The 12,510-nt window shown below is 48.7% G+C and overlaps 1 long non-coding RNA gene across 2 annotated transcripts; it reads right to left on the bottom strand.

Annotated features, from left to right (window-relative positions):
• Positions 1-5,136: 5,136 nt before the first annotated feature.
• Positions 5,137-8,166, bottom strand: LOC149917994 (uncharacterized). Of its 2 annotated transcripts, none has more exons than XR_016467396.1 (5): positions 8,079-8,166; positions 7,396-7,466; positions 7,122-7,295; positions 5,943-6,565; positions 5,137-5,384 (listed from the first exon to the last, which is right to left on the bottom strand). It is a non-coding gene; the product is annotated as an uncharacterized LOC149917994 (long non-coding RNA). The 2 variants fall into 2 exon arrangements; XR_016467397.1 differs by having other exon boundaries at positions 5,943-6,486.
• Positions 8,167-12,510: the final 4,344 nt, after the last annotated feature.

The raw sequence follows: 12,510 nt of genomic DNA, 5'->3' as shown, positions 1-12,510 counted from the left end.
ACAGGAAATGCAGATTTCTGTTCCTGGCTGTTCTCATGAAGAGCCACAGATCACTCTGTGCAGTTTTTACGGCGCTCAGGAGCGCCACAGCTCTCCGCTGCCACCTGTTGGACACAATACAGTAATGAAGGCACTGCCCCACATATGCGGGGGCTGCACCCTGTGCACACTGCTCTAATGATGTCACAAAGGAGCATTAGGGATAAAATTAATGCTATTTGTTGGCTTGAATTGTTAAACTAACTACAACTTCTTTTCTGCACTACGATTGGGATGAAGGTTAATTTGACAGAAAACAAGGGGTGTTATTTTTATTGCTGCATTTCGGGTTAGAGACATTTTTTTTTTTTTTACATCAGGCTAAGGGTTAGGTTTACAGATGCATTGCAGGTTAATGTAATTATCATTAGAGTTCCCATTAAGCTCGGGGTTCAGGTCAAGATCAAAATTAACGCTGCCTCCCAGCCAATCCCAGAGAACCAAAGGCAAAGGCGTGCCAAACTCCCAGGACAAGCAAAGGGAAATCTGAGGTAAAGGCAAAGCAAACAGCTAAGGCTAAGGGAAGGGCAAAAGCAAGGAAAATACCCAGTGAAAAGCTATGGTGAGGGCAAGGAGAGCACAGCAGGGAAGGCCAACAGCAAAGGCCGAGAAAACACAGCAAGAAACACCAAAACAGAAGGCCAAGAGAACATGGCAAGAAATGCCTAGGCAAGAGCTAAGAGAACATGGCAAGAAATGCCAAAACAGGAGGCCAAGAGGACGTGGCAGGGAACGCCAGAACAAGCGGCCAAAGAGAACATGGCAAAGGAAGCCAATACAGAAGGCCAAGAGAAGGTGGCTGGGTAGGCCAAAACAGGAGGCCAAGGAGAATGCCACAGGGAAGGGAACGCCAAAACAGGACACCGAGGAGGACATCACAGGGAACGCCCAGGCAAGGGCTATGAGATGGCAGGAAGTGCCGAGGACAACGGCCAAGAGAACATGGCAAGAAATACCAAAACAGAAGGCTAAGAGAACACAGCAGTAAATGCCTAGGCAAGGGCTAAGAGAACATGGCAGGAAGTGCCAAAACAGGAAGCCAAGAGGATGTGGCAGGGAACTCCAGAACAAGTGGCCAGAGAGAACATGGCAAAGAAAGCCCATGCAGAAGGCCAAGATAAGGTGGCTGGGTAGGCCAAAACAGGAGGCCAAGGAGAATGCCACAGGGAACGCCCAGGCAACGGCTATGAGATGGCAGGAAATGCTGAGGACAACGGCCAAGAGAACATGGCAAGAAATGCCAAAACACGAGGCCAAGGGAACATGGCAAGAAACACCAAAACCAAACGCTGAAGAGAATGCAGCAAAGAAAGCTAAGTACAATGGCCAAGACAATGGGGCACAGAACACCAAAACAGGACAGCAAGAAAACGCAGTAGAGAATGTCTAGGGTAAAGAGAAGGAGAACACTGCAGTGAAAGGCCAGAGACAAATAGAATGTGGGAAGAAAAGGACAGGCAGCCTTTGGGGTACCCTAAAATGCAATAAAGAGCTCCAGGAGTGCTACGTTGTACCACGCTACATAATGGGTAAACATTGGTGTGCATACGCTGCCCTTACCTGCTGGGCAGACAATTACCAGTCAGCAAAGTCGGCTTCCAGGGCATCCCAGGAAAAGCGGATTTCTGTTCCTGGCTGTTCTCATGAAGAGCCACAGATCACTCTGTGCAGTTTTTACGACACTCAGGAGCGCCACAGCTCTCCGCTGCCACCTGTTGGACACAATACAGTAATGAAGGCACTGCCCCACATATGCGGGGGCTGCACCCTGTGCACACTGCTCTAATGATGTCACAAAGGAGCATTAGGGATAAAATTAATGCTATTTGTTGGTATGAAGTCACAGTTAGTTTATTAGTTTAACAATTGCTTTTCTGCACTACGATTGGGATGAAAGTTAATTTGACAGAAAACAAGGGGTGTTATTTTTATTGCTGCATTTCGGGTTAGAGACATTTTTTTTTACATCAGGCTAAGGGTTAGGTTTACAGATGCATTGCAGGTTAATGTAATTATCATTAGAGTTCCCATTAAGCTAGGGGTTCAGGTCAAGATCAAAATTAACGCTGCCTCCCAGCCAATCCCAGAGAACCAAAGGCAAAGGCGTGCCAAACTCCCAGGACAAGCAAAGGGAAATCTGAGGTAAAGGCAAAGCAAACAGCAAAGGCTAAGGGAAGGGCGAAAGCAAGGAGAATGCCCAATGAAAGGCTATGGTGAGGGCAAAGGCAAGGAGAGCACAGCAGGGAAGGCCAACGGCAAAGGCCAACAGAACATAGCAAGAAATGCCTAGGTGAGGGCTAAGAGCACACGGCAGGACGTGCCAAAACAGGAGGCCGAGAGGACGTGGCAGGGAACGCCAGAACAAGCAGCCAAAGAGAACATGGCAAAGGAAGCCAATGCATGAGGCCAAGAGAAGGTGGCTAGGTAGGCCAAAACAGGAGGCCAAGGAGAATGCCACAGGGAAGGGAACGCCAAAACAGAAGGCAAAGGTATAGACAGCACCCAAGGGAAGGCAACATCAAAGACAAGGCAAAGTCATGGAGAACAACAAAGGGAAGGCCTCGCCAGAGGCCGGGCCTCAAGGGACAGCCTCGGGAATGCCAAAATGAAGGACAAGATCAAAGAGAATGCCGCAAGGAACACCAAAACAGCACAAGACTGATGAGACCATTGCACAGAACACCAAAACAGAGGGCAAAAGCCAAGATAATGCCACAGGCAATGCCAAAACGGAGGGCAGGGCCCAAGAGAACAATGCAGGGAACGCCAAAACGGAGGGCAAGGCTCAAGAGAACAATGCAGGGAACGCCAAAACGGAGGGCAAGGCCCAAGAAAACACCGCACGGAATGCCAAAATGGAGGGCAGGGCCCAAGAAAACACCGCACGGAACGCCAAAATGGAGGGCACGGCCCAAGAAAACACCACCAGGAACGCCAAAACACTGGGCAAGGCACAAGAGAATGCCACCACAGACATCAGAACAGAGACCAAAGAGAATGCTGCAGGAAATAACTAGGCACAGAGGAGAGGCAAGGGGAACGCAGAAGGAAGAGAACAGACAGCCTGTAAGGCACGCTGAAATGCAGAAATGAACTCCGGGTACCCTACCTTGTGTCTTACTAAGTAATGGGTAAACATTGCCCTTACCTCTTGGGCAGATTATTACCGTCAGCAAAGTTGGCTTCCCGGGCATCGCAGGAAATGCAGATTTCTGTTCCTGGCTGTTCTCATGAAGAGCCACAGATCACTCTGTGCAGTTTTTACGGCGCTCAGGAGCGCCACAGCTCTCCGCTGCCACCTGTTGGACACAATACAGTAATGAAGGCACTGCCCCACATATGCGGGGGCTGCACCCTGTGCACACTGCTCTAATGATGTCACAAAGGAGCATTAGGGATAAAATTAATGCTATTTGTTGGCTTGAATTGTTAAACTAACTACAACTTCTTTTCTGCACTACGATTGGGATGAAGGTTAATTTGACAGAAAACAAGGGGTGTTATTTTTATTGCTGCATTTCGGGTTAGAGACATTTTTTTTTTTTTTACATCAGGCTAAGGGTTAGGTTTACAGATGCATTGCAGGTTAATGTAATTATCATTAGAGTTCCCATTAAGCTCGGGGTTCAGGTCAAGATCAAAATTAACGCTGCCTCCCAGCCAATCCCAGAGAACCAAAGGCAAAGGCGTGCCAAACTCCCAGGACAAGCAAAGGGAAATCTGAGGTAAAGGCAAAGCAAACAGCTAAGGCTAAGGGAAGGGCAAAAGCAAGGAAAATACCCAGTGAAAAGCTATGGTGAGGGCAAGGAGAGCACAGCAGGGAAGGCCAACAGCAAAGGCCGAGAAAACACAGCAAGAAACACCAAAACAGAAGGCCAAGAGAACATGGCAAGAAATGCCTAGGCAAGAGCTAAGAGAACATGGCAAGAAATGCCAAAACAGGAGGCCAAGAGGACGTGGCAGGGAACGCCAGAACAAGCGGCCAAAGAGAACATGGCAAAGGAAGCCAATACAGAAGGCCAAGAGAAGGTGGCTGGGTAGGCCAAAACAGGAGGCCAAGGAGAATGCCACAGGGAAGGGAACGCCAAAACAGGACACCGAGGAGGACATCACAGGGAACGCCCAGGCAAGGGCTATGAGATGGCAGGAAGTGCCGAGGACAACGGCCAAGAGAACATGGCAAGAAATACCAAAACAGAAGGCTAAGAGAACACAGCAGTAAATGCCTAGGCAAGGGCTAAGAGAACATGGCAGGAAGTGCCAAAACAGGAAGCCAAGAGGATGTGGCAGGGAACTCCAGAACAAGTGGCCAGAGAGAACATGGCAAAGAAAGCCCATGCAGAAGGCCAAGATAAGGTGGCTGGGTAGGCCAAAACAGGAGGCCAAGGAGAATGCCACAGGGAACACCCAGGCAACGGCTATGAGATGGCAGGAAATGCTGAGGACAACGGCCAAGAGAACATGGCAAGAAATGCCAAAACACGAGGCCAAGGGAACATGGCAAGAAACACCAAAACCAAACGCTGAAGAGAATGCAGCAAAGAAAGCTAAGTACAATGGCCAAGACAATGGGGCACAGAACACCAAAACAGGACAGCAAGAAAACGCAGTAGAGAATGTCTAGGGTAAAGAGAAGGAGAACACTGCAGTGAAAGGCCAGAGACAAATAGAATGTGGGAAGAAAAGGACAGGCAGCCTTTGGGGTACCCTAAAATGCAATAAAGAGCTCCAGGAGTGCTACGTTGTACCACGCTACATAATGGGTAAACATTGGTGTGCATACGCTGCCCTTACCTGCTGGGCAGACAATTACCAGTCAGCAAAGTGGGATTCCGGGGCATTCCAGGAAATCCAGCTTTCCGTTTCTAGCTGTTCTCATGAAGATTCACACATCTCTCCATGCAGACGTTACAGTACCTGGGAGAACCACAGCTCCCAGTAATGCTGCACAGTAACGAAAGCACTACCCTGCATACATTGGGGGGCTGCACTCTGTGCATGATGCTGCTCACCAGCAGCACAGTAGCTGAGAACAACACACAAGAAAAGGCTCAAATACCCAACAACAGTTTTGCTTCCATCTCCTCTGTTAACTGCTCATTATATACAGCCCTCACCTTTGGCTGTGCAGGTGGGGATTGAGAAAGCAATGCCACCCCCACCAACAACCTCCCTGCCCCACACTGAGAGTCAAGATAGGGTTTGGGATCACCTGAGGAACCTGAACATCCAGGAGTCTATGGGTCCCAATGAAATGCATCCCAGAGTCACGACGGTATTCGCTGATGCAGTCAACAAGCCATTCTCAACGGTATTTGAGAAGTTGTGGCAGTCAGGTGAAATCCCTGGTGAGTAGAAAAAAGGCAACAGCACACCTGTTATTACGGATAAAAAGGATGACCCTGGGAACTATCAACATGTCAGTCTCACCTCTGTGCTGTGAATGATCGCAGAGCAGATCCTCCTGGAAGTGACTCCAAGGCACGTGTTCCAGTGCATCACCACCCTGAGTGAAAAACTTCCTCCTAATATCCAACCTAAACCTCTCCTGTCTTAGTTTAAAACTACTCCCCCTTGTCCTATCCTGATCCACCCTCATAAACAGCTGTTTCCCCTCCTGTTTATCCACTCCCTCAAGTACTGGAAGGCCACAATGAGGTCTCTCCAGAGCCTTCTCTTCTCCAGTCTAAACAAGCCCAGTTCCCTCAACCTTTCCTCATAGGAGAGGTGCTCCAGGCCTCTGATCATCTTAGTGCCCTCCTCTGGACCCACTCTGAGAGTTCCAAGTCCTTCCTGTGCTGGGGGCTCCAGGCCTGGACGCAGTTAAGCAGATGGTGCCTCATGAGAGCCGAGTAGAGGGGGGAAAAAAAAAAAAAAAAAAAAAAAAAAAAAAAAAAAATCACCTCCCTCTCTCTGCTGGCTGTTCTTCTTTTAATGCAGCCCAGGATATAGTTGTCTTTCCAGGATGCAAGTGCACACTGCTAGCTCATGTCCAGCTTCTTATCCACTGGGATCCACACGTCCTTCTCTTCAGGGCTGCTCTCAAGCGGTTCTTTGCCGAGTTTGTATAAACATCTGGGATTGCCTCTTCATCAGTGACATTGACAGTGGGGGTCAAGTGCACCCTAATGACACCGAGCTGTGGGGTGCAGTGACACACCAGAGGGATGGGACACCATCCAGAGAGACCTCAACAGGCTGAGTAGTGGGCACTCAGCAATGTACCTTCCCAGCCCAGAAAGCCAACTGTATGCTGGGTTCCACCCGAAGATGCGTGGTCAGTAGGCAAAGGGAGATGATCCTGCCCCTCTGCCCTACGCTGGTGAGGCCTCACCTGGAGCGCTGTGTCTGGATTTGGATGGCTGCAGTGTAGGACACAGACATAGAGCTGTTGGAGTACATCCAGAGAATGGCCACAAATATGAACCGAGGGATGGAATGCCTTTCCTATGAAGAGAGAAAATTGGGGCTGTTCAGCCTGGAGAAGTGAAGGCTCTGAGGTGACCTGGTAACAGCCTTTCAATACCTAAAGGGAAGAATGAGAAAAAAATTAGGTTAGATATAAAGAAAATCTTGCGAGGGTGGTGACACAGTGGAACAGCTTACTCAGACACATGATGGATGCCTTGTCCCTTCCAAGGTGAAGCTGGGCCAGGTTCTGGGCAACCTGATCTAGCTGTATCACAGAGACTCTCTGGACCAGTCCCAGTATTCAGCAGACCAGGGACCTCACTTCATCACACTGTTGGGAACCAGAGCTGTAGAGCTATTGAATGGGGGACAGGGGATGGAAGGAAGAGGGATGGGGGTTTGGGTGTCATAGAGATTAGGAAACTAATAGGATCTCCAGACAATTAGGATGGAGATATCTGGGGTGATGCTGAGTACAGTGGTCCAAAAGAGGACAATCCTTGGCCTTCTATAAAGATGAAGTCAGATCTGCTGTTCAAACAGAAAGGACTATAGGATCCCAAGGTGGTCAATCACAATGTGCTCTGAGAACAATGCCTTGGGATCCATTACCATTGACAAATTTGTAAGGGAGATATGGGAGAGAACCAGACAAAATAGGAACAGAATACCTGTTATCACTATGCTTGAGTGGTGCAGACCATATTATGCTCAGTGAGGATGAAGCAGATGGCCACTACGTTCTGGGAGTGTTCTTCAGGTCCTGGCCGAAGCACCTCACTCTATCATCAGCCGTGTAGTGCAGCAGGCTGGGAGAATAGACCCCATGGAGAAAGGTGAGCCGCCTGCAACCCATTTGATCCCTAAGTGAGCTTCCCACAGCCATTAGAAACCTGCCTGCATACAAGCTAGTGCACAAACACGGGGCTTGGAATGCTCTGTTACCTGCTCAGTAGATCTCAGAGTGCTTACACCCCTGATGAGACAAACTCCAGCAATCTCTAAACCCCATCAAGCTAAAAAAAATTAAAAAAAAAAAAAAAAAAAAAAAAAAAAAAAAATGAGATCAGCTGATTTATTACATGTAAGGGTGCACAGAATGCCTTTAAACAACTTTGTATGCTTGGAAGCAGTGCATAACACTCTTAACTACAGTCATGAAATAGGATGATAGAGGTGCACACAAACCATGTTTGGAGCCCCAGATTGGAGATCATGCTGTAAGAACCATGAAATGGTGAACAGAGATGGAACCAGAAGATAACAAGCTCAGAAAGATTTGCTTAAAAGACCTGGAGAATGAAGAACCTTTTTATGGAAAAGGATGTTAGCTCTGGGCATTCCCACAACAGCAATGCTCAGTCAGCTAACCAGCATTATCCTGAGGCTGATTGAAGCATTCCAGAAATGAGGGAGCAATGAAAGAAAGAAACATGTGTCAGTCCTTCAATCACCATATCAGAGAAAGGGAGATAACACCCTCATCTCCCTTAGAGAAGAAAAAAGGGCATTGTGATGACAAACATGCAAATACAGCTGCTCTAATCCAGTTTGGGATCCCCCCAAAAAGGTGGAGCTCACAGCCCTGAAATAAAGAAGGAATTACATGCCCCGTTCCAAATACTCACCCCACTCTCCCAGGGAAGCTGCCGCCAGGATGCTGCACCTATGGCTGCCAGGCCTTAAATGTAGTCAGGATACGCCCAGAAGGGGATATCACAGCCCTGAAATAAAAAAAAAGAATAAGTTACCCCATTCCAAGGATGAACACTCAGCCCACACTGCCAAGGAAGCAGTCTCTAGGTAGAGATGCTGCCCTTGTGGCTTCCACCCCTTAAAATGTGGTCAGGATACTAGAGGAAAAAAAAAAAAAGAGAGAGAGAGATTACAGCCCTGAAATAAAGAAACCACTTACCCCCTTCCCAAGAACCAACACTTGCCCATGCTCCACAGGAGACAGCCTACAGAGATAAATGCTGTCCTTACAGGTGCCAGCACTTAAATGTGGTCAGGATGCCCCCAAAATGGGAAAAAACACAGCCCTGAAATAATAAGGAATCACTCGCCCTTTCTCAAGGACCAGACCTCACCCCACGCTCCCAAGGAGACAGTCTTCAAAGATAGATACCACGTTTAAGGCTGTCAGCCCTTAAGTGGGGGCGAGATCTGCCAAAAAAAGGAGAGATTGCAACCCTGAAATAAAGAATGACTCACTCTGTTCTAAGGGTTCACACCATGCTCTAAAGGAAACATTCACCAGGTACAATAGCTGCTCATCCTGCTGCCAGACCTTAAGTGTGGTCAGGAATCCCCCAGAAAGGGAGATTACAATCCAACAAAGAAGACAGAATCAGTTACCCTATTCCAAAAACAATCACCCCACACCCCAGAAGAAGCAGTCTCCATGGAGAGATGCTGCCCTTATGGTTTCCACCCCTTGAAAGCGGTCAAGGCACGGCAGCAACATCAGTAACAAGGCACGGCAGCAACATCAGTAACAAGGCACGGCAGCAACATCAGTAACAAGGCACGGCAGCAACATCAGTAACAAGGCACGGCAGCAACATCAGTAACAAGGCACGGCAGCAACATCAGTAACAAGGCACGGCAGCAACATCAGTAACAAGGCACGGCAGCAACATCAGTAACAAGGCACGGCAGCAACATCAGTAACAAGGCACGGCAGCAACATCAGTAACAAGGCACGGCAGCAACATCAGTAACAAGGCACGGCAGCAACATCAGTAACAAGGCACGGCAGCAACATCAGTAACAAGGCACGGCAGCAACATCAGTAACAAGGCACGGCAGCAACATCAGTAACAAGGCACGGCAGCAACATCAGTAACAAGGCACGGCAGCAACATCAGTAACAAGGCACGGCAGCAACATCAGTAACAAGGCACGGCAGCAACATCAGTAACAAGGCACGGCAGCAACATCAGTAACAAGGCACGGCAGCAACATCAGTAACAAGGCACGGCAGCAACAAATAATGCATGAATCACTCACCACTTTCCAAAGGTCTGCACTCACTCCCAAGGAGACAACCCCCAGGTAGAGATGCTGCCCTTACTGTTCCCAGCCCTTAAATGTGGTCAGGGAGGGGGTGGAGCCAAGGTCAGCCCTATCCGGTCCCATAGGTGAATTGCTTCCACCTGTGCTCACAGGGCTGGCTACACCCTTCATCAGGTGCTCAATCACTGCTTCTGGCTGTGACCTAACTGTTCCCATAAGGCCTGAAGCAAAAAAAAAAAGACTAGTAACAAGCTGGTGATTGGATCTGCCTGTCTGGCAAGGGGAGTTTTATCAGTGGATGAGCAACAATGGCACGCATATTTTGATTCAAGTCTGTCCTCAAAGGCAATTGGTAAAATTGCCTGACTCTAAAATTGGTGACTCTGCTGGTGACACTGGGGTGACACTGGGGTGACATTGGGCTAGGATGATGTGGGGGGGTGATGCTGAGGGGTGATGTTGGAATATCATGGGGGGGACATCAGGGAGTGATGTTGGAGTGATATTGTTGGGGGGAATGTAGTGGAAACCCTAAATTGTGGCTTGAAACAATAATTGAGAAGGGACAAACCAGAGGAGCTCAGGTGCACGAAACGCACCTGAGTGATGAAAGGGGTGGATCCTGGCTCCACCCCCTCCCAGGCCTCATTTAAGTGTTGTCAGCAGGAATGAGCAGCTTTTGCTGGAGGTCCCTGCTTGCTTGAGGTCTTCTAAAGTTAAGCAGATTTTGTTCCTTGTTTTTGTGTTTACAGCTGCTGTGTTTAAGCAAGTTCTCACTTATTGCAACCTAGGACTTGCTTTTTTGCTATTGTTGTTGCATTTTCCATCACGTTGTAGCATTACAGGAGATAATTATTGGTGGGGGTGATGTGGGGGTTTTTTTGAGTAGTATTGTTGGAGTGAAGCTGGGAGGTTACATTCCGATAAGACTAGGATGGTGTTGGAGTTTCACTGGGGGGTGACATAAGGGAGTGATATTGGGGTGACACTGGTGGGGGCACACTGGTGTGACACTGGGGTGAAACTGGGTTGAGGTTGTGCAGTGATGCTGTAGGGTGATGTTAGAGTATCTCTGGGGGATGAGATGAAGGAGTGACGTTGTTGGGGGGGGTGACATTATTGAGGTGATGCTGGGAGGGAAGTGAGGGAGGAATCAGGAAATGACGTTGGGGTGATGTTGTTGGGGTGACAAGGGAGAGACGTTGGGTGGTGATGTTGGGGTATCACTTGGGGTAACATCAAGGAGTGACATTGTTGGGGTGACATTACTAGGAAGGATATTGGGCTATCCCTACCCTAAGAGGGGTTTCAACAGGGAGTGACGCTGCGGTGATGTTTGGAAGTGATACTGGGGAGTGCTGGTGGGGTGTGGCTGGGATTGACATCAGGAAGTGAAGCTGGGGGGGTGACACTGGAGTGAAATTGGGATGATACAGGGATGATATTAGGGGGTGACACTGGGGGTGATGTTGGGGTATCACTGGAGGAAGTGATGTTGGGTTGATGTCGGGGAATGAAGTTGTGGGTTGATGTTGGGATATTACTAGGGTTTAACATCAAGGAGTGATGTTTTGGGGGGATGTGGGGGTGACGCTGGGGTGATGTTAAGAGTGATGTTGGGGGAGACATTACTGGGGTGAAATTGTTGGGGTGACACTGGGTTTATTTTGGGGAATGACATTGAGAGGTAATGAGTATGACTGGAGGTGACATCAGGGGGTGATACTGGGGGAACGTTGTTGGGGTGATACAAGGAATGACACTGGGGTGGCACTGCTGTGACAGTGGGGTGATATTAGGGAGTAATGTTGGGGGGATGAGGTTGGGTTATTGCTGGGGGGGGGTTCAACAGGGGGGTGACACTGGGGTGATGTTGTAGTATTACTGGGGGCTGACATTGGGGATACTGGAGAATGTTTCTGGTGTGTCATTCTAGTGACAAGGGTGATGTTGGGGCTTTTCTGGAGGGAGTGACATCAGGGAGTGAATGCTGGGTGGTGATGTTGTTGGGGATCTAAAGGCCCCTGACTGAAGAATGATCCTGGAATTGAATAAGGTATTTTGGCAGTTTTAAGGGAGTTGATATTTGTGGCTGTGGCTGCAAATGTTTTGTGGAGAGTGCTATCCTTGGTATTTGGTCTTGTTCTTGCAAAGACTTGTTTTGCAAGTTGATGTTCCACTTGGGCTCTGTATCACACACTGGCCGCATGGGTACAGCATGCAAGCGGAACAAACCCTACAGACCCTGGGGAGAATGAAAGCAGGAGAAAGCACGGAAGTGCACTTTGAAGTGGGGGATGCCGTGCTGGTGCTGCCAATCGAATCTACCGCTGGCATGTTCCTTCTCTCTCCTCTTCGGTGACTTGCCATCTCTCAAGGGTCAGATAGTAATAGCACACCTGCTTAGGGAGATTCTGCTTCCCACTTAATGGAATTATCTAACATTTCAGAGAGCGACACTGGAGGAAGTGACACTGTGGTTGTGGTGGAGTGATGTTGGGATATCAATAGGGTTGACATCAGCAAGTAGCACTGGGGTGACATCATTGGGGGGTGATGTTGGAGTACCACTGGGATTTAACATGAATGACTGATGGTGGGGTGAGAGCGTTGGGGTGACACTGGGGGATGACAATGTTGGAGTGACACTGAGGGTTGATAGTGTGGTGATGTTGGGGGGTGACATTGTTGGGTTGATGCTGGTGGGTGGTGTTGGGATGACAGGGGGGTGATATTAAGGAATTACGCTGGGGGAGTGATGCTGGAGCATCCTTGGGGGGTGACATTGGGGTGTTGGGGCTGATGTTCGGGGTGAAATAGGTAGGGTTTGGGAGTAGAGTTTGGGGGAAAATAGTAAGGATTTGGGGCTGATACTTGGGATGAAATAATGAGGCTTTGGGAGCTCAATTTGGGGTGAATTAGCAAGGACTTGAACCTGGAGTTTGGCGTGAAATACTGATGGTTTGGGGCTGGAGTATGAGGTGAAATGGGCTTTGGAGCCTATTCAGATGGCAGTTTTCAATGTAAAAAACATGTTCTTTA

Source organism: Phasianus colchicus, chromosome 5, assembly GCF_987193195.1.
Source record: "Phasianus colchicus chromosome 5, bPhaCol1.hap1.1, whole genome shotgun sequence".
Taxonomy (NCBI): Eukaryota; Metazoa; Chordata; class Aves; order Galliformes; family Phasianidae; genus Phasianus; species Phasianus colchicus.
This window is presented reverse-complemented; position numbering and strand designations above follow the sequence as displayed.